At 39.3% G+C, this 20,185-nt stretch overlaps 1 long non-coding RNA gene across 1 annotated transcript in view; it reads left to right on the top strand.

Moving 5' to 3' along the window:
- The window catches only part of LOC145721441 (uncharacterized), a 106,068-nt gene extending 86,090 nt beyond the window's left edge, over nucleotides 1–19,978 (top strand). The window contains exons 2-3 of the long non-coding RNA XR_014145117.1: nucleotides 15,239–15,327; nucleotides 19,931–19,978. This is a non-coding gene — a long non-coding RNA (uncharacterized LOC145721441). The remainder of the gene's footprint in view (nucleotides 1–15,238; nucleotides 15,328–19,930) is intronic.
- Nucleotides 19,979–20,185: the final 207 nt, after the last annotated feature.

Genomic DNA, 20,185 nt, shown 5'->3' with positions numbered 1-20,185 from the left:
ATATATCTTAACATAACATATTTTTCTACTCATGTTCACAATCGAGACCCTCATGTGTCTATGTCATAATGCAGGTATATTAGGTCATCCACTGAAGGTTGAAAACTAGAGTAAATTTACCATTTGTATGTATTTTGAGTCTGGTCCCATGTAAAAAAAAAAAAAAGAAAATTTAGGAGCTTTGAAGAAATCACTTTAGATTCATTCCTACTGGAAATAATTGGAAACAGCTTTTCATGGAAACATTCACTGATGCTTGTTGCCTGGACTAGAGTCTAGGACAGCTCACTTGTTTTTCTATGGCCCATGAGCTAAGAGCGATCTTCACATTTTTAAACGGTTGAAAGAAACCAATATTTTATGACACATGAGAATGATAGAATTTCAAATTTCAGTGTCCATAAATCACACAGACGTTCATTCATTTTTTCCATTGTTTATGGCTATGTTCTTGCTACATGTAATGGCAAAGTTGAGCATAATCACAGAGACTATATGTCCCTCGAAGTTGAAAATATTTACTGTATGGCCCTTTACAGAAAAAGTTTGCTGACCCTTGGATTAGAAAATCCCTGAGTATATTTGCTGTGAGGAGTTTATATGTAATGTTTTTTTGTGGTGGGCTGAATGATTATGAAGTAATTCATTTATTCAACCTTTTATTCTTTCACTCAATAAAAGCTTACTTGAATATTGACACTGAACCAGCATTTGGAGTAGGGGGAAATGTAGGACAAGTTTTTGTCCTAAAGATTATACTGAAACGATTGCATATTAATAAGACAGTTGTACTAAGAATTTCTACAGATAAATGCCTTATTGGGTAGAGGACATAGTAATTTTAGGTCTTCTTTCCTAGGAAGAGCTCAATCCCAAGATTGGTACAATACATGCAGATTATGAACTTCTCTTTGTATCTTCTACTGTAGCATCCTGAACTTCCTTTTCCCTGCCCTCAGGGTTACATGAGTCCCCTGCTCTCTGGAGATGAGCACTGTGCCTCAGGACAGTTTCAGAGGTCCAGATTAGCAGCCACTATCATTGAGCATTTTCCATGTGACAAGTACTGTGCTAGGAGCTTGACTTGAAATAACATCACTAAAATCTCACACTTGGCAAGGTAGACACAATCATCCTCATTTTTGTAAATGAGAAAACAGAATTTAAGAAAAGTCAAGTAAAGTAAGTGACAGAAACAATGCTTCAAACATAAGGTGGCCTGTTTCCAAAGCTAATCCTTTTAATGACAATTTACTAAGTTGGCCTGTTCTTAAGACTCAAATTCTCAGGGCACCTGGGTGACTCAGTCGGTTAAGTGTCTGCCTTCAGCTCAGGTCATGATCTCAGGGTCCTGGGATCGAGCCCCGCATCGGGCTCCTTGCTCAGTGGGGAGCCTGCTTTTCCCTTTCCTACTCCCCCTGCTTGTGTCAAATAAATAAATAAAATCTTAAAAGAAAAAAAGTCTCAAATTCTCTCCACACTGTGCTGTCTTTGGTTACTTTTGAGATGTCAATTGTTAGCTAAGTCTTTCAGGCTATGGCTCTGTGATAGAAAACAAATATTTTCTACTAAATATACTGTTTCCATGTTTGTGGGTGGCAGTGTCTTTATACAAGAATGAGTTCACCCTGAATTCCACTTTGTTTCCCACCTTTGTTTCTAAAACATTTGTGTTTACTTGAATGAGAAGAATTTTCCAGGCAGTTGTGACTCACTCTAGGTTAGAGCCACAAGGTAGGGGGCAAAAGAAACATGGGTTCAAATTCATACTTTTTTCTTGATGCAAACCCTTGTCAATATTACTTCATTTTCTGAGTCTCAATTTCTTCATTTGTGAAATTATTCATGGTGGAATTTGAGATAGGTGTCTGCCTATTCCCTATATGCATATGACCATCTTTAGAATTAGTTTCCCACTCAATCCTGTCTGTAGAGATCTCTGGCTACTGGATCATAGAATCTTAGAGTTGGGATGAGTAGTACAATGTATAATCTTTTTTTTTCTTTTAAGGATTTCTTTATTTATTTGTGGGGGGTAGGGGGAGAGAGAGAGGAGGAGCAGAGGGAGAGGGGAAGAGAGAATCTCAAGCAGACTTGGTGCTGAGTGTGGAGCCTGACACGGGGCTCGATCTCATGACCCTGAGATCATGACCTGAGCTGAAATCAAGAGTTGGACCCTTGACCGACTAAGCCACCCAGGTGCTCCTACAATGTATAATCTTTGAAGACAGATAGACTGGAGTTATTACTAGTTGAAGGATCTGAGGCAAACTGACTTCTTTTCCTTGAGTCTCAATTTCCTTATGTGGAAATGAGGGAATGATAGTACTACCTCATAATACTTAGTGATTAGTACTCGATAGTACAAGTTCTTAATGATTATGTCACAGTTCCCACAGAACTGTGTTGAGGTTTAATTAAAAAAAAAGGAAAAAAAATATATAAAGCCCTCAACAAAGGGAGGGTTTTCAGTAAATATTGATTACTTTCAGTCATTAGAATGTTTTAAAAAGTGTGACTCACATTCGCTTGCATTGGAATCACGTGTTGTGAATGATGTATTTGTCAGAAATGCTGATTCTTGGACTCCAACCTGGACTTACTGGATTCTGGGAATTCTACATTTTTAAAACATGCTTCCTGGCTGATTTTTGATACACCAAAGCTTGGGACAATACCTTAGAATCAACCCAGCCCAGCTCGCTAACAATGCAGCAATCCTTTCCTGGCATTGCTCCAATTACTCATAGGCTTCTTGGGAGTTTCTGGTGATGGTGAACTTGCTCTCTCACAAAGCAGCTCATCTTGTTTTGTTTTGTTTTTTTAAACTTGTATTATTAGAAACATCTTTCTTGTAATTGAATGAAAAAAATGGCCTCCACCTTATTTTCTCTCCGTATGACCCGTTCAGCCCTCTGAGTCACACAGATTACTATTGTAGGGAGGCAACGGGAAAGCCATTGTGGGAATGTATGGGACTGGAGATGTGTTTATGAGCCTAGCAGGTGGAACAGTTTTCAGCAGTTACCTAAGGTCCTCAAGGTGATGACTCTCTGAGTACGGACAGGGAACCTGTGAGTGGATCAAATACAGAAATCCAGGTAGGGAGGCAGACAGGTGAGAACATCATCAGGAAGATGATCAAAGCATGAAGAACAAACAAAGACTCAAATGCTGACATGGGGAATGGGGCTATAGTTTGGCTAAGGGGATAGGAGTCCATAAGGTTATCGTAAGGTCTGCGACAACTTCACTTGACACTGAGACAACTGAGTTACTAAATCAGGGTTCTTTAAGTTTTCCCTTAGGAGGGACAGGATTCATGTTTCTACCTAGTGCACATTAGAGATATTTACTGAGTGAATAAAAATAGCGGCCAGGTGGCCCTAGCCATGGAGATTGCAAGGCAGGGATCAGAACACATTTTCCAAGTTCAATCATCAAAATATTCAAGGAAAACCTTTCCTTCTCCAGCTTAAAAGTTTCTGAGTTTTTTTTCCGCTGTCCAGCATAGGAGCATAGGATCTGGTTTCTGGAGCTTTTTCCAATTGGCAGCCATCTTCAGACACTTGGGTTTGTCAATATCCCTCTTAAAATGTGGTACTCAGAACTGAATACAGTGTCCTGAGGTAGCATGACCATACTGAGTGCTGCAGGTCCTCCACCTCTCTTGATCAATGTGTTATATCACCAATGGCCATACCAAACTATTTCCTAATTAAATGGGCTATATGTGTATCATAAATAACTCACTTCTACTAAGGTAGCCTAAGAACACACTAGCTTTTCTAGCAGCCAAATCACGCACTTGGCTCATATTAAAGCTTCTGTCAGTGAAATCCCTGAAGTTCTTTGTCACATAAAACACTACTCAACTAAGACAAATTTGGTTTGTGTTTGTACAATTGAGTGTTTGAACCTAAGTTCAGGATTTTACATCTATCTCTGTTAAATTGCATCTTGTTGGTTTTGGCCTGACTGTCATGCCCATGGAGATAATTTAAAACTCTGTTTCTACCATTCAATGTATTTAGCTAACCCTTCCATCCTTGTGCCATTTAAAATTTTACCAAGCCTTCTATACCTTCATGTAAGTCACTAATAAAAAGTATTTCACAGTAAGGACTTGTGTTTTCCTAGGATCTCCCTTTAGGATGACATTTTTTTCATTTGTCAATATTCTCTAAGGCACCTATTATGTGCCAAATGCCATGTTATAACCTGGGGATAAATGTATGAACATGGCCTAGACCTTGGTCTCAAGAGATTCACAGTCTAATGAAGAAGATTAACAAGTTAGTATACAAATGTAATACTATGTGATGAGGGGTGTAACAGAGGGATACATAAGGGATAATGGTAAAATCAGGACTTCGGTAGAATAATCATAGAATGATGGAAATACATTTGGGATCGAGTAGACCTCCATAATTAGAAACACTCTTCTCATGTAGTGTTAGGAACACTTTCTATCACTCTTATGCAACACTTTAAAAATTACCACCACCTTTTCTTTGGGTAAATACCCAGTAGTGGAATTATTGGATCATATGGTAGTTCTTTTTTTTAATTTTTTGAGGAACCTCCATACTGTCTTCCACAGTGGCTGCATTTCCACCTACAGTATATGAGAGTTCCTTTTTCTCCACACCTTTGTGGAGAAACTTGTTATTTATTGTCTTTTTGATTCTAGCCATTCTGACAGGTGTAAGATAATATCACATTGTGGTTTCGATTTGCATTTCCCTGATGATGAGTGATGTTGAACATCTTTTCATATGTCTGTTGGTCATCTGTATGTTTTCTTTGGAAAAAAATCTCTACTTTGGTCCTCTGGTCTTTTAAAAATTGGATTATTTGGATTTTTGTTGTTGAGTTGTGTAAGTTCTTTATATATTTTAGATATTAACCCTTTATTGGATATATCATTTACAAATATCTTCTCTCATTCAGTAGGTTCTACTGCTGGGTATTTACCCAAAGAAAACAAAAACATTAAATTGGAAAAGATATATGCCCCTCTATGTTTATTGCAGCATTATTTACAATAGCCAAGATATGGAAGGAACCTAAGTGTCCATCAATAAATGAATGGATAAAGAAGATGTGATATACATAGACAATGGAATATTATGTAGCCATAAAAAGGGATGAGATCTTGCCATTTGCAACAACATGGATGGACCTAGAGGGTGTTATGCTAAGTGAAATACATCAGACAGAGAAAGACAAATACCATATGATTTTACTCTATGTGGAATCTGAAAGGCAAAATAAATGAGTAAACAAACAAAAAGCAGAATCAGACTAATAAATACAGAGACCAAACTGAGGATGGTTGGGGAGGGGGAAAAATGGGTGTAGATAGAATTGAGAGATCCAGGTTTCCAGTTTTGGAATGAATAAGTCATGGGAATAAAAGGTTCAGTATAGAGAATATAGTCAATGGTATTAAAATAGTGTATGGTGACAGATGGTAGCAACATCTGTGATGATCATAGTGTAACCTATAGAGTTATTGAATCACTACATTGTACACCTGAAACTAATGTAACATTGTGTGCCAACTATACTCAAAAGATAAAAAAACTATCACCACTGGTTTTTATTAACCATTAAATTGAAGGCCCAGCTATGGTATGGTACTGTTAATTGTATTCTTTATCTTATCTGGATGCTCTTACTGGCTAGATGAAAACAACCACTAACTACCCTCCTGTAAAGAATATTTTTTATCCTTTTCCTTTTACGTAACTTATCTATGCTCCCCCCACCTCGCCAATTCTGCCCCAAACGCAATGATTAACGAGACTTCACTTAGTCACAGATGGCAACATTTAGCTGTGTTTCCATTTCAAATTACAGTGTTTATATGTGTATTATTTAAATGCAAGTGGCTCTAGGGTCCCACCCTACAGTCTTGGTTAGCTTAAGTTGGGTACAATGCCAAAGCGTGTTTAGAGGAATTCTCATCATATCTCCCACACAAGGCAAAATAGTTGGAGGAACAGTTACCCTGCTGCTCCTCTCCCACTTAAATCAGTTAGACCAAGAACGTGGCTTCAAGTTTCCACGGAAAATATTAGTTATTTTTATATATACAAGTAAGTTCTGAATTAGTTTAGAAACAGAATTTTCTTTTTTTTTAACCATAAAATGAGGGTAGGGAAATTTGGAGAACCACCAGATGAAAATTGGGCTAATTCGGTATGTACAACTTGGGCCATTTTTTAGTCACTCTCTTGTGTTAAAAAAAGAGGCTGGGCTTCTCAGGATTGAGCATTGGTACTGGGGAGGGGGAGGTGAGAGCTGGTTAAGTATAATTGAATCTCATACAGCAACTTATTAAATCTTATTCTTTCCTTTTTGGGGAATTGTCTTTAAGTTTTCTCCTCTGGTTTCTAATTTCTTGCTATTGTGGAGGACGCCAGGGGGCTTCTGAAGTCAGAAGCAACCTGGGTTTGTATCCCATTCCTCTGTAGCTATGTGACCTGGGTGGGTCATGACCTCCCTTTGCCTCAAATTTCTTTACTGTAGAATGGTGACAATCAACAGTTTATTCCTCATTGGGCTGCTAGGAGGATTAAACAGTATGTGAAAATGCTTGGGATAACACACTGTAGAGGGAAACTGCTCAATAAATGTGAGCTGTTTTGTTGTTGATGTTAAGATAATGCTTTGAGGATTTGGATGGTGAAGCTGACAAAAACCAAAGTGAAACCACTGAATTCCCATAATTGCAGTACAATAGCTCTAGAATATTTCTAACAGTGTCTCAAGGACATTGTGCTCTGAACTATGGATACCAGATAATTTTTGTTTTGCTTTGTTTTTTCCCCGTTTGGTGGGCGGGGGTGCCGTGCTGTGCGTTGTAGAATGATTAGCAGCATTCCTGGTCTCTGCCCACTAAATGCCAGTTGCACTCCCTCTCCTCCCGGTTGTTACAACCAACAGTGTTTTCAGACATTGCCAAATGTCCCCTGGGGGACAAATAGCGCCCGGTAGGCCAAAAAGAATCATAAGTCACTTTCTTCAGCCCTAGGGTTCACACAGTTCCCCTTACCTTTCCTGAAAGCTATGAAATTGAGTTTAAAGGAATCCCCTTGGCTTTGATGGAGTGGATCCTTGTAACATTTAAGTAGGTGTGTTCTTTAGAAATGAGATGAATGTTTTATTGCTGACAGTGCAACATTCTAGTGGGCTCTCTGGTACAATTCTGGAATGGAGAATAATGGTGCATTGTATTTGCATGCTCTTTCACTTGCTACTTTCTATCCAGCACTGAATTCTGAAGGAGGAAAGAAGGGATTCTCATTAACAATAAACACCATTTTCAATAAATATTCTTAGGGCTCATTAAAGACAAAAAAAATTGAACTAGGGAAAATAAATGGCAGAAAAATATTATTCATATAAAATAAATGTGCTGGGCGCCTGGGTGGCTCAGTTGGTTGAGCAACTGCCTTCGGCTCAGGTCATGGTCCTGGAGTCCCGGGATCAAGTCCCACATCGGGCTCCCTGCTCAGCAGGGAGTCTGCTTCTCCCTCTGACCCTCCCCCCTCTCATGTGCTCTCTCTCTCTCTCAAATAAATAAATAAAATCTTTAAAAAATAAAAAAATAAAAAATAAATAAAATAAAATAAATGTGCTAATTGGCAAGAGTGGTTCAAAAGGACTTCTCCGTTCTCCAGACACTTTGAGCTTTGCCCATTTTCTCCTTGGCAGTGCAGTGTAAAAATGGAAATGGATTCTTTGAGCCTCTTGATGACATTTTGTTGGAATATAAGACATACTGCCTTTAGATTTGTGATCGACAAGAATTCCATCTGCACCATTCACTGGAGACCGTGCCACTGATGATGATTCCACATGGCCTATTCTTATTATTTATTTACATACTTAATAGTAGCCAATTAAACTGAAAGGACAATTTGATTAGGAGACTTCAGTCGATCATTTTATTTCTTAGAATGGCTTGTGTGGAACAAAGAGTGGTCCACGTTTTGGATAGAGGCAGTTAATTTTTTTTCTTCCTGAATACACGTCAGGGATTTGTAAAGAAACCACTATCCAAGGACCATCTTACCAGGTGAGTGCTAAAGGAAAACAGCATAATAAAATTCACAATTATTTAAAAACAATTTTTTTCTTTTGCCTTCATCCCAACCCAAGTGAATAATGTCAATGGACTGAAAGAGTCGACATTGTACCATTTCCTAGATTCTTTCAGGGACAACCCTCATGGGAAAGAAACATGAGTTGCGGGTTCAACCTTGGGGGACCAATTATGCAGCTTCAGTTGACAGCTATTGTCATGGCCACTTACGTGTCAAGGCTTTTGATATCCATTTGTAACCATAACCTTTCATTTAAAAATACTACTACTTTCTTTGGCAGCCATCCTAACTTAATTAGGAACTAACGTAGACTTGTACATTTCTTATAAACACATCAGCCAACCAGAGGATCTGGCCAGGGCTAGAGTATGATTTGAGCTTGATTGAGGGGTTTATCTTTTCCTCCTTCCTATAACACACGTATAGGTCTGGATTATATTCAGCAGAGCTGCTTTTCCTTTTATTTTCCGGTTTTGACATTTTGAATTGATTTACTCTCGTGCTCTCATTCTCCTGCTTTTACTCCTCTCTGGCATTGTTTTTTTCTCTCCTAAAACTTTGTTTTGCACCCTTCCCCCCCTTTTTTATTATCATTACAACTTTATCATTTAAACATTTACCGAAGAACTATTCTGACAGCCTCTGGACAGTAAGGAACAAGATTTAATGATGACAACAGAGATGATCATTATTTTTCTTAGTGCATGGTATATTACAAATTTCATTTTTTTAAAAAAAAAAACTTCTTTTGAGAGGAGGGCTGCTTTATTTCTTGCACGGCCCTAGTGGTAGCCTGTGATCCATCAATGAACACACAGAATAAGACACGAGGCTTGATGGAAACTGTGGTGAAGTGGGTACTTACAAGTGGCCTGGGGCATCCAGTTCTACCCTAGAGATGAGTTGTGTGGGACCATGTAGTTTAGATTTTGCAGATCACTAGTAATAAGGACATAATCATCAATTGGGGCTATAAAAGGAAGTGATTATATGCTAGCGAATTTTAAGTGTCTATTATGTGCTAGGTTCTATGCCAAGTACTTGACTTATTCTTCATATAATCTTCACAACACTACTGAAATAAAAATCATTTTCCTCACCATTTTAAGATGAACTTAATCTCAAGGAATTTAAGTAGCTTTCATACAATCTTGCAGCTACTAAGTCTGATTCCAAAACCTGTATTTTCAGCCACCACATTTGATATTCATTTCCTACTAATTTGAAGACAATTCTTTTTATAATCCTCTAGAAGGAGGGTATGAAAAATTGTGTTGAATAAGATAAAGATGAGCAAACCCTGTTCCTGGCAACTGTCCCCTGGGCCAAGAAAAATCTGGTTGAGTATTGGTATTTTCTGTGCCTCATATTACTCTGTGGGTATACTAATAGGTTTTAGCAAATGCAGGACTGGTACGGTTTTTCTTTTAAGCTTTGGTCCATTTCATCTGTAAAACTTGCTCTTTTAAACTAGTTGTTCTACTAACTTCCGAGACAGAAAATTCTGTTGAGCACAGAAATGAGCATAACATGCAGATAAGACCCTTTCCTGTGGCCCCTTGTCTTGGGAGTGAGTTTTCAGCTAATGAGAAGTGAGAAGTAATGAAGCTGAAATAAGAGCACAGTTATTGAACTTCAGATGGTGGACAAGATGGTATTGCTGTTGGCCAACACATCCTCCAGATTTTGGCTTTTAATATAAAAATGTTTCATGACCAAATAGTTGTTTAAAGACTTGATGTGAAAGTAATAAAGTAGAAAGTTAAAACCAGGGTTTTGTTGTTGTTGTGATATTTACAGGATGATATGCTCTAGTACAGGGATCTGGCCCTCAATGTCACCTAGGACATGGGTTGGGAATGCTTGTCTGTCCAAGGGACAAGTGGGGACAAAGCAAAAAGCAAGAGAATAATAAAAGGATTGAGAGAACAGAGCAGAAGAGGGGAGAATGAAAAGAGGAAGAGAGACCAGGGAGGACGTAAGATTTGGAATAAAAGGAGATCAATAGAAGAAAGCAGTCTCCCTGGTGGGAATAACTAACTGTTGTCTCAGGCAGATTCCAGTGCTATAGTTTAAAGTACAGGTGTGGTAGAATCTAATTGACCATTGAATGGTAGACACGATGGGATAACACACCATTTGAGAAACCATTTAAAAATTTCCTTTTTCTTCCATTAAACAAAAATGTGGCACATAATATACAGTTATCTGCCCCTTTCTTATTACACATCATGATATGTCTTGGAGGTCTTCTACGTCAGAACACTGAAGGCCTCCTCAGTTTTTTATTAAGTGGCATGATATTCCTTTGGTGATATAGACTGGGGTATATAATTGGTCCCCTGTGTTGTTTCTACTCTTTATAGATTTCAAACAATGCTGCCATTGCGAATATTATACACACCATATTGTACATGAGTAGGTTTATCTGTGGGACAAATTCCCAAACACAGGACTACTGAGTGAACAAGAGAATGCCCAAGTGAACTCCATTGAGCGCTACCATTTTGGGGCTTCCAATTGAATGACTATTCTTTAATCCATTGTGTTAATACTGATGACAATAAACATTTATTGATTGCTTCTTATTTGCCATATGTTGTTCTAAGAGCTTTAAATGCATTATTGTGTTTACTCTGTAGTATGAGGTAGGTATAATTATCTCTCTTGTACACTTAAGGAAAATGAGACTCAGAGAAATAAATCACTTGCACAGTGTCAAAGATAGTGTAAGTAGTAGAGCTAAGATTCAAATTCTGGTGGCCTGACCTCAGAATTCCCATCAACCAGCTGCTCCACCCAAACTGGGATGGTCACCAATGGCCTTCTTATCTCCAAATCTAACAATTCCCAGCCCTCATTCTCATTTTTCTTTTTTTTTTCAACCTCATGCCTCCTGCAGTCAAAGTAAGGGACTACAGGCTTTGGAGAGCCACACCTAAATTACCCCCCATTATGTGTATTCTAGACTTTTAAATAAAAACAGAAGAGAGAAAAGAAAATGTGTCATTTCCAAAATTATTTAGGAAAAGAAATGGTAGGTAATACATCAGTTCGGACTTGACAAAAAAGCCCTTGAATAAAAAGTTAAAGTGTCAGCAAAAGTTCTTGAAAATGTTCTACCATTTAATAATAATGTTAAAAATTTGAAGAGTCTCGGGCGCCTGGGTGGCTCAGTTGGTTAAGAGACTGCCTTCGGCTCAGGTCATGATCCTGGAGTCCCTGGATCGAGTCCCGCATCAGGCTCCCTGCTCGGCAGGGAGTCTGCTTCTCCCTCTGACCCTCCCCCCTCTCATGTGCTTACTCTCTCTCATTCTCTCTCTCTCAGATAAATGGATAAAATCTTTAAAAAAAAAATTTGAAGAGTCTCTATTAAAGCTAAGGATTTTAAAATTTGGAAATATATTATTTTTAAGATTTATTTAAAGGGAGGAAATTTTTATGGCATTCTTAAATATTTATACTTTATTATTCACATAATTACTTAAGCAATAATTATTTGTTAGAATAAAATTTTTGATACTATACATCAACTTTTTGTCCTGGTCTCACTACTTCTGGCTCTGATTTAATTTGAACAGATAGAGGAGACTATATGAATAAATACAGCATATATTGATATTTTTAAAATTTCCATTATTAGGTGGAAGGTAGAGGAAAGTATGAAATATGGTTATCAATGAAACCATATGTTAACTAGTAAATAAAAATTGTTCAATATCACAAATCATCACGGAAATGCAAACCAAAACCACAGTGAGATATAATCTTACACCAGGTAGAACGGCTATCATCAAAAAGACAAAAGCGATAACAACTATTGGTGAGGATGTGGAGAAAAGGAAACTTTCATGCACTGTTGGGGAATGTAAATTGGTGTGGCCACCTTGGAAAACAGTATGGAGGTTCCTCAAAAAATTAAAAAGAGAACTACCATATGATCCAGCAATCCCACTTCTGGGTATGTATCTAAAGAAATTGAAATCAGGATCCCATGGAGATATCTGCACTCCCATGTTCCTTGCAGCATTTCTCACAATAGCCATCATGCAGAAACAACTTAAGCGTCCATCAACAGAGGAGTGGATAAAGGAGATATGGAATATATAAGCAATGGAATACTATTCAGCCATGAGAAATAAGGAAATCTTGCCATTTGTAACAACACGAATGGACTTTGTGGCTATTATGCTAAGTGAAGTGTCAGAGAAAGACAGATATTGTATGATATCACTTATAGGTGGAATCTGAAAAAAAATGCAAACTCAGAGAAACAGAAGAGTGGTAATTACTAGAGGTTGGGGGTAGGAGAAATAAGGAGATACTGGTCAAAGGGTATAAACTTCTAGCTATAAGATTAACAAGTTTGGGCATCCAACGTACAACATGGTGATTAGAGCTCATAATACTGTATACTTAAATGTTCCCAAGAAATGGTAACTATGTGACAGGATGCAAGTGCTAGCTAATACTATGGTGCTAATCACATTGAAATTTATAAATGTATCCAATCAACACATTGTACACCTTAAATATATAATGTTATGCACCAATTATATCCTATAAAGCTAGAAATATGTATCTATTTCTATGTAGAAAATATATATCTATAAATATCTATCTATATATCTATAGGTATATATTTCTATATAGATATAAAGATAGCCATATATAGATAGAAATATAGATATACAGATATTTCTAGGAGAAAAAGCCTCAAAAAATTGACTAGAGTTTTGAAGTAATTGTTCTATTTCTTTGTTTCTAAGAAGGCAAATGGACTCCTCTTGAAAATATAAAAGATGCTCTAGTGAATCGCTGAGAGTATCTGATCTCTGAGTTCTATCCCTCCTCTTCTCTATACTCCTCTCCACATTTGGGGCTGAAAGCCTGCAAGCTATTTTCCCCAGGTTCCCTCGCCAGTTGCCTTCCTGTTAAGCTCTATTAATGGGAGACATTGGCAGGTAATTGGGAACTGGAAAGAGGGAAGAAACTTTTTTTTTTTTCCCTCGTGGCTTCTGGCAGGGGCTTTTGGTAGGAGAGGCCACTGGCCAGTGTGAGCTCTGGGTTCTCTCAGTCGGTGCAGCTCCAAAGGCAGCGGGGGTGGGGGTGTTTAAGCAGGCACTGGCGCCAGGGGCCCCAACAGCGGCATTGGCAGTAGGGGGTTCTCAGCAGCCTCGGAGGCTCACACTGGGGGTTCTGGGTCCTGCCGTTTCCCCTTTCACTTCTCTGGTTCTAAGCACGGTAGTGATTCTCTGCAGTTACTGATCTTTGGGTGAACTTATCTCTTCTGGCTCATGGAGTTCTTCCAATATCTTTGTAATGCATTTCCTGTATTAAATTCTCTCTGTTTGATATGACCAGAGTGGTTTCTGTTTTCCTGGCTGGACATTGACTGATATAGTTTGTGGAAATTTCTCTCTTGTCCATAAACTAGGGCTTATGATCTTTCAGATGGTGGTACCCAGATAGGATGGTGTCACATTTTTATGGCGATGGAGATATTTATGCTATAACTGACAAGCCAAAGCAAGTGACTGTAAACCTGAAGTGAAAAGAATCACAGTCATCCTGTGCCGTCTCTGTATGAATGCCAGTGTCCCACTCTGTCAGCATGTTCTTGGATTGAACCTCCAGCAACTGGGAAAATCTTTGACACTGCACAAACATGGACTTCTTTTTCTCCCTATCTGAAGGGCAATACAGTTGAGGGGGGAAAAGACCATGGAGAACAATACTAATATGGACTTCTTTTTCTCCTTATCTGAAGGGCAATACAGTTGAGGGGGAAAGAGACCATGGAGAACAAGACTAATTTCTATCTTTTGTGGCCACCTGTCTTATTATAGGAACTCATCAAAATTACTGTGTAAAAAGATTGTCAACTACTGTGTAAAATCTATGTGTACATAGGAAGTTACTGATAAACTTTTAAGGCAGATGTTTATTTCACATTTTTCATTTTTGTTGTGCTTTACGAGATAAATGGTTCATTCCTGGTCTAAAAAGTGTTACAAGTCTACTAGAGGATAAGGCACCTATGTCAGAATGTAGATCAACTACATCATTAAGCACACAGACTTAGTTCATCAGCTTTTGGATTGTGCATATGTCCAAACTCATTCAAATGTATACACTAAGTTTTACCTCAATAAAGCTGTTAAAAAAGCTTATATAAGTGATTTCACACTTCATGTACCATTCTGCAACTTGAAATTTTTCACAATCAACATTTTTAGTTTGGGACATCTACTCAGGTTGAAATATTTAGCACTATTTCTTTTTGATTCACTTTCATTGTCCTGTTCTATTCTATAGCTTAGTGATGCAAGACCACTTATTGTATTTTTCATTGGAATCCTGTGATTTTAAAAATCAAGATCTTGGGCACCTGGGTGGCTCAGATGGTTAAGCGTCTGCCTTCGGCTCGGGTCATGATCCCAGGGTCCTGGGATCGAGTCCCACATCAGGCTCCCTGCTCAGCGGGGAGCCTGCTTCTCCCTCACCCACTCCCCTTGCTTGTGCTCCCTCTCCCGCTGTGTATCTCTCTGTCATATAAATAAATAAAATCTTTAAAAAAAAATAAAAAATAAAAAATAAAAAATAAAAAATAAAAATCAAGATCTTCATTGTAGCTGTGGTTCTCTTTATACTAGTTTCCCGATCAGATTGCATGTTGCAGTAGTGGAGATGAGTGTATCCTAATTATTTTCTTTTTTTAAAAAGCTACCCCCATGACAGAGGAAACCCTAGGTAAATTTTATTTTCCTCTGCCCTTACCTGTACTCTTCAACCTTTAATGTCCTAACCTATGCAAAATACTTGGAAGGGAATGTGGCACAGAGTCAGTGCTAGAGAAGCATCGTCTGAAGGACATGGGGGCAGCCAGGTAAGGAGCCAGGGTGTTTGGGTTGGAAGCTCAGCTGTGCTCCTTCGTACCTGTGTGACTTTGGGCAAGTTTCTCAGCCTTCTGTGCCTCAGGTCCCTCATCTGTAAAATGAGGGCATAACAACAGTCCCTACCTCATAAGGCTGTTTTTTGAGGATTAAATGAGTAAATGAAAACATGCAAGGAACGCCTGTTACCCAGCTGATAGTAAGCTGTTGTGTGTGTTATTTCAGGTTCCTTGGGCCCTTGCTCCAGGCCTTACCCTCTTTGGACCCTGCATTCTCTGCGGTCTTGGAACTTGGATGCACCAACTCTTGCCAAGGTACCAGTGAGTTGATGAGTCATTCCTTTCCATATTTCCCTTTAACCCACTCCCGCTGAATGAGCCTGAAATACTATGTCCTGAGGGTAAGCGTGTCTTCCTGGCACGGCTTGTGTGGGACCACACGTCCATTTCCCATCTAGGGAAACAGGAGCTTCGCTCCTAAGTGTCATGACACGGAGGCTTTCCAGCATGGTGTTTTCTTTTGACAGGAGGATACATTTCTGTTGCAAAAGCCGCCAGCAGCTGACCTGGTGACATGACTTGAATTTTTAAAGATGTGTTTCTTTCCTTTCCGCTTAATGCTTCTCCCTGATGCAACTTGTATTTTCTCTAGCTGGAGGTGGTGGGTGGGAACCCATGTTCCGAGCATTGTTTGGTAGGAGAGGCAGCCCTTCCTACCCCATTGGGTTTTCACCAAATCCAGGAAGGTCTCACACATAATTCGAGCCTCTGCCCCTCCATCTGACACTTTCTGCTCTTGTAGCTACTTTCCACGATTCCTTTGTTCCAGCACACAGCACTGATCTGCTGCCATCCCTATTGACCACTTGCTGGTGGCCCAGTGTCTATCCCCGGCTCCCCTCCACTCGTGCTCCCACCAGGCACAGAGCCAGCGATCGGACCCAGTTCCTGGATTCTTGGCTCTCTTGAAGCTCACTCTGCCCATGTGGCCAGACTTTGTCTCCACTTGGGCAGTTTTTCTTTCGATGCTCTACCTTCCTTTCCTCCAGTCTGCTCTCTTCGAGAGCTTCAGTCCCGTGGGAGCACATCCGAGCCACATTTGCTGGCCAGGTTTAAGTTCTTTCCTACAGAGCTCCTGAACCCCATCTGGTTGAGGGCCCCTGGACATGCCATGTCAGGAAACAGTCTAGACTTCTCAGAGCACCTGGGAAACCTCCGGGGTACAGTGGCTTGGTTCTTCACGTTCTCCCAATGGACTACTCTTTCTACCTAAGTTAACAGCAGTCCCTTGAGTTCCCATGTGGGTGTGGCAGTCACTTAGGAAACAGGAAAGCCCAGAACCTGTGAAGCTTAAAAAAATGACAATTATTTGAGTATTCCAATAAGGGTGTTCTTGTGAAACCACATGAATGAAAAACATCAGTGATGAAAAATTTAGGAATCACTGTTATATAAAAGTCTTAGACTATGTATTGTCTCTAAGGTGTGAAAGGAATATTGGAGTCTTTACAGTTTACAAATATCTAAAAAGACTGAGGTAACACTGTTCCTGTATATTGTTGCATATTTTTTTTAAAGATTTGACAGAGAGAGAGAGAGCACAAGCAGGGGGAGTGGCAGACAAAGGGAGAAACAGGCTCCCTGCTGAGCAAGGATGTCATATTGTTGCGTATTAACAAAGTATTCTTTTGTATCATAAACATGACTGAGACTAGCACTGACTCTTGCCAGGCACTGTTCTATAAGCTGGGATGCATCATGGACCTCATGTTCTAGTAGTTTTAGGATTTGATTAGACTACACTGTAGAGTATTTGGGAATCTAGTCATTTCACATCCAGAAAAGATGGCTATCCCTAGTGTGAAAGCATATACCATTGGAGACAACTGTCCAATTGAGGACAAAGAGCAAAAATATGTTCACAATCTAGTGGGAAAGTCAGGCGTGGGTATAGCTAAAATATAATATGTAAAATGCTGTGATAGCATATAAACAAAGTGTAGCTTAGAACAGTGGGTATTAATCAGATTTTACAAGAGGATAAACTTGGGCTTTAATAACAAGCTAATAAATGAGCTTCAAACAGCACAAGACTGGACCAGACTATAGTCTTCCAAGGGCTGGGAATCAGGAATCAGGGGGTAATTATAGGATAGTTTAGGACATCTGAAACATAGAACTTTCTCAGATACCAGACATGGGAGGACCTTCTTCCCTCAGGGTGAGAGATAAAGGTGGGTCATCCAAGGGTCATAATATCAAGGGGGAGGGTGGAGCCACCAATAATGGCCATTATTATTTATCTAAAATAATAAAAATAGCCAGAAACTCAGTTTCATAGGTTGAGAAGCTCTGCTTTCTGGTTAAGCTTTGTGTCATTACAAAACAGAAAGAAAAAGTTGTTGAAATAATTCACATTCTTGGTAAAAGTAAGCATTATCAATAACAGAAACCTCTTGCAATTCAAAGTTTATTAAATGAAAATTACCCAATAATTGGTAGGTTTAGAGGGATGATATATGGTTCCTTTTCCAGTTTCTACTTAAGAAAAGGAAAAGACTTTGGTCAAGTTGGATGGGGTCAGAAGAGGGCAGGAAAACTTCATTTGGCTCCAGAATACTCTTGATTTAGTTGTAATAGTAACACTGTCATTCATATTGGAGGTGAAACTACTGAATGACAATAAGGGGTGAATCATCTTTTGAGGGTTCCTCTCAAAGGTGAGGCAGTCGGGTGAGTGCTCTGTCTACCAAATACAAGTGTGCAAGGTACTAGGAACATGAAGAGTCATAAGGTGTAGTGTCTGGTCCCAACTTTCATAGAACTTAAAATCTTGAAAGAAGGATATAAGGAAAAGTAATACTAGGTAGGATATGGTTAAGGTACAGATGAAGGTCTTGGATCAGAGACCAGCTATCATGTCCATACACAAACCTGAAACTTTGATAGAAGAATGTGTAAGCAATTGAGGCTAGGTATTTATCCAAACTAGAATCAGGACAATTCACTGAAAATCAATTTCCAAAAAATCAATTTGTCAAGACTGATGAATTATGGAGGATTTTTTCAAAGTTTTAGTTTTGCCATAGCCTTTACACCTCAGCTATTTGAGTAAGGATTTATCTGCTCAACTTAGCTGGGCGCTGATTTCATGCATATTTTATAATTCAGATGCCTGGTGTTGCTCAATGCTTAATGCTTTATCTGTGAGCGGGCAGTCTTTTTCTTAAACCCAGTTTATAGCCTTTTCTATTTTGGTGGGCTCACGTCCCGGCCCTGAAACTGCCCTCAAATGGTTGCAACCAAGTTTCCTGTAACCTCAGGATATGAAGCTGACAGTTTCCTCCAGATGGTCTTTTGGTGGGTTTGCCATGTGCTGAAATGGCTTTGAATCAATTGACTTTCAACAAATTAACCCAAAACAGTTCAAATGAACCCAGAGCACTCCAAACTACCTCTTAACTTTCTATCTCTGTAAGTGAGGTCTTCATGTCCCTGAATTATAAAATTAGAAGCCCCAAACTTATTTTTTTAGTGATTTAACAACTTTCCCATTATGTTTTTCTCCCAGCACTGGTGGTAAACAGTAGTAAAAATAACCCTTAATATATTTTTTAAAGCTTCCCTTTTAATCCCTTCCAGGAAAGGAATCCTGGATCTAGCATTATCTAAACAAACGCTGAGTAGGTGTCAGGAACTTAGATTCCAGTCCCCAAACACTTAAACTTCTTAAATTCTTAACATCCAAATATTTTTTTCTATAAGATAGAGATAAAACATCAGCCTCTACCTTCCTTGTAAATAACATAATAAAAGGAGTTGAGGTGATAAAGTAACTACTGTGGTCACTGAGGAGGAGAAGAGTAAATCGATTGAGCTTCGCTAATAGTCATCAGTTTAATATGTTCCAATTTAATATTTGCCTAGCATCTCTGCTCAAGAAATGGTGTTATGTACTATTAAAAATTTAAAAAAGGTGACCAAGACACAGTTCTGACCCTCAAGGAGCAATTGTTTTAGTCAGATGAATAAAAGAAATACATAGACCTACAGGGCACAATACAATAAGGGCTAAAAGACAATAGAAATGCAGTTCATTATTGATTCCAAGGAAACAAATTACATTGGACACGCATCTGGAAGACTGGAAAGGCTTGAGCAGATGAAAAACAGAAAGGACATTTCGAGGAAGGGCATAGAGTTGGGAAACCATAGCACCCACGTGGAAAAGGTGTATTTACGGGGGAAATGGGAAATGGTAGTGGAGATTCATGGCGAGTCCTGCTGTGTAGGTGTTTCTGCTGCGTTTGGTATGCAATGAAACACCGAAGGTTTTTGGATGTAAGAGATAAAATACAGCAATACAGTTAATCTGGCAATGGCGTTTGGGATAATTTGGAGAGGTAGATCATGAGATTGGGAGTACAGCCTGGAATTAAAGGAGCTTCAAGTACGGAGCAGCAGAAATCAGACAGCAGACAGAGCCCAGAACCTCTTTCCCCGTGCTAGTCAGAAGTCTGGTGACTAGAGCCCACATAAGTAATGGGCTGAGACAGAGGGCAAACTCTTCAACATGCCCTACAAAGTCCCTTCGAAACTGGCTCTTACTGCTTTGTTAGCTTCATCTCCCACCATCTTCCCGAGCTTGTCTCTGTAGCTGTACGGCACCATGCACGTCACCCCAACCGTTCCATAAAAACCTCAGTACCCCACCTTCTTTGCTTTGCCTTCTGCCTGGGGCACTCTGCCCCGCCTGTTCCTCTGCCCAGGGAACTTCTACTGGTCCTTCTCTTTCCATTCCTTCCTCCACCCTCTTCTTACACTGATTTAGGGGGTTTTCTTTGTCAATTCCATATCCTCATGTAGATTTTATACTCTGTTGTCACTACCTGTTTTCTTGTTTTTCTTTTTTCTCCAGACTATGAGCTGTTGGAAGCTGGGACCACTTGACTGAGCCGTTAGCACGGTGAGTGACACTGAATAGATGCTTGATAAATGCTAGATGAAGGAATAATGGCCAAATTAATATACTACCTCAAGCATCTATTCACGGTTACATTTCCAGCATTTGTATAGACCGAAATCATGCTGCAAAAGAAGAAAGAGACCTTTGGCTGATGAGTCCAGGCAATTGTCTGCACGAGCAAGTGCACATGCTCGTGCACACACACAC

Source organism: Leptonychotes weddellii, chromosome 5 (genome assembly GCF_054177405.1).
Source record: "Leptonychotes weddellii isolate Sample4059 chromosome 5, ASM5417740v2, whole genome shotgun sequence".
Taxonomy (NCBI): domain Eukaryota; kingdom Metazoa; phylum Chordata; class Mammalia; order Carnivora; family Phocidae; genus Leptonychotes; species Leptonychotes weddellii.
Note: the sequence above shows the minus strand (reverse complement) of the source record. Positions and strands in the feature narration are given on the sequence as shown.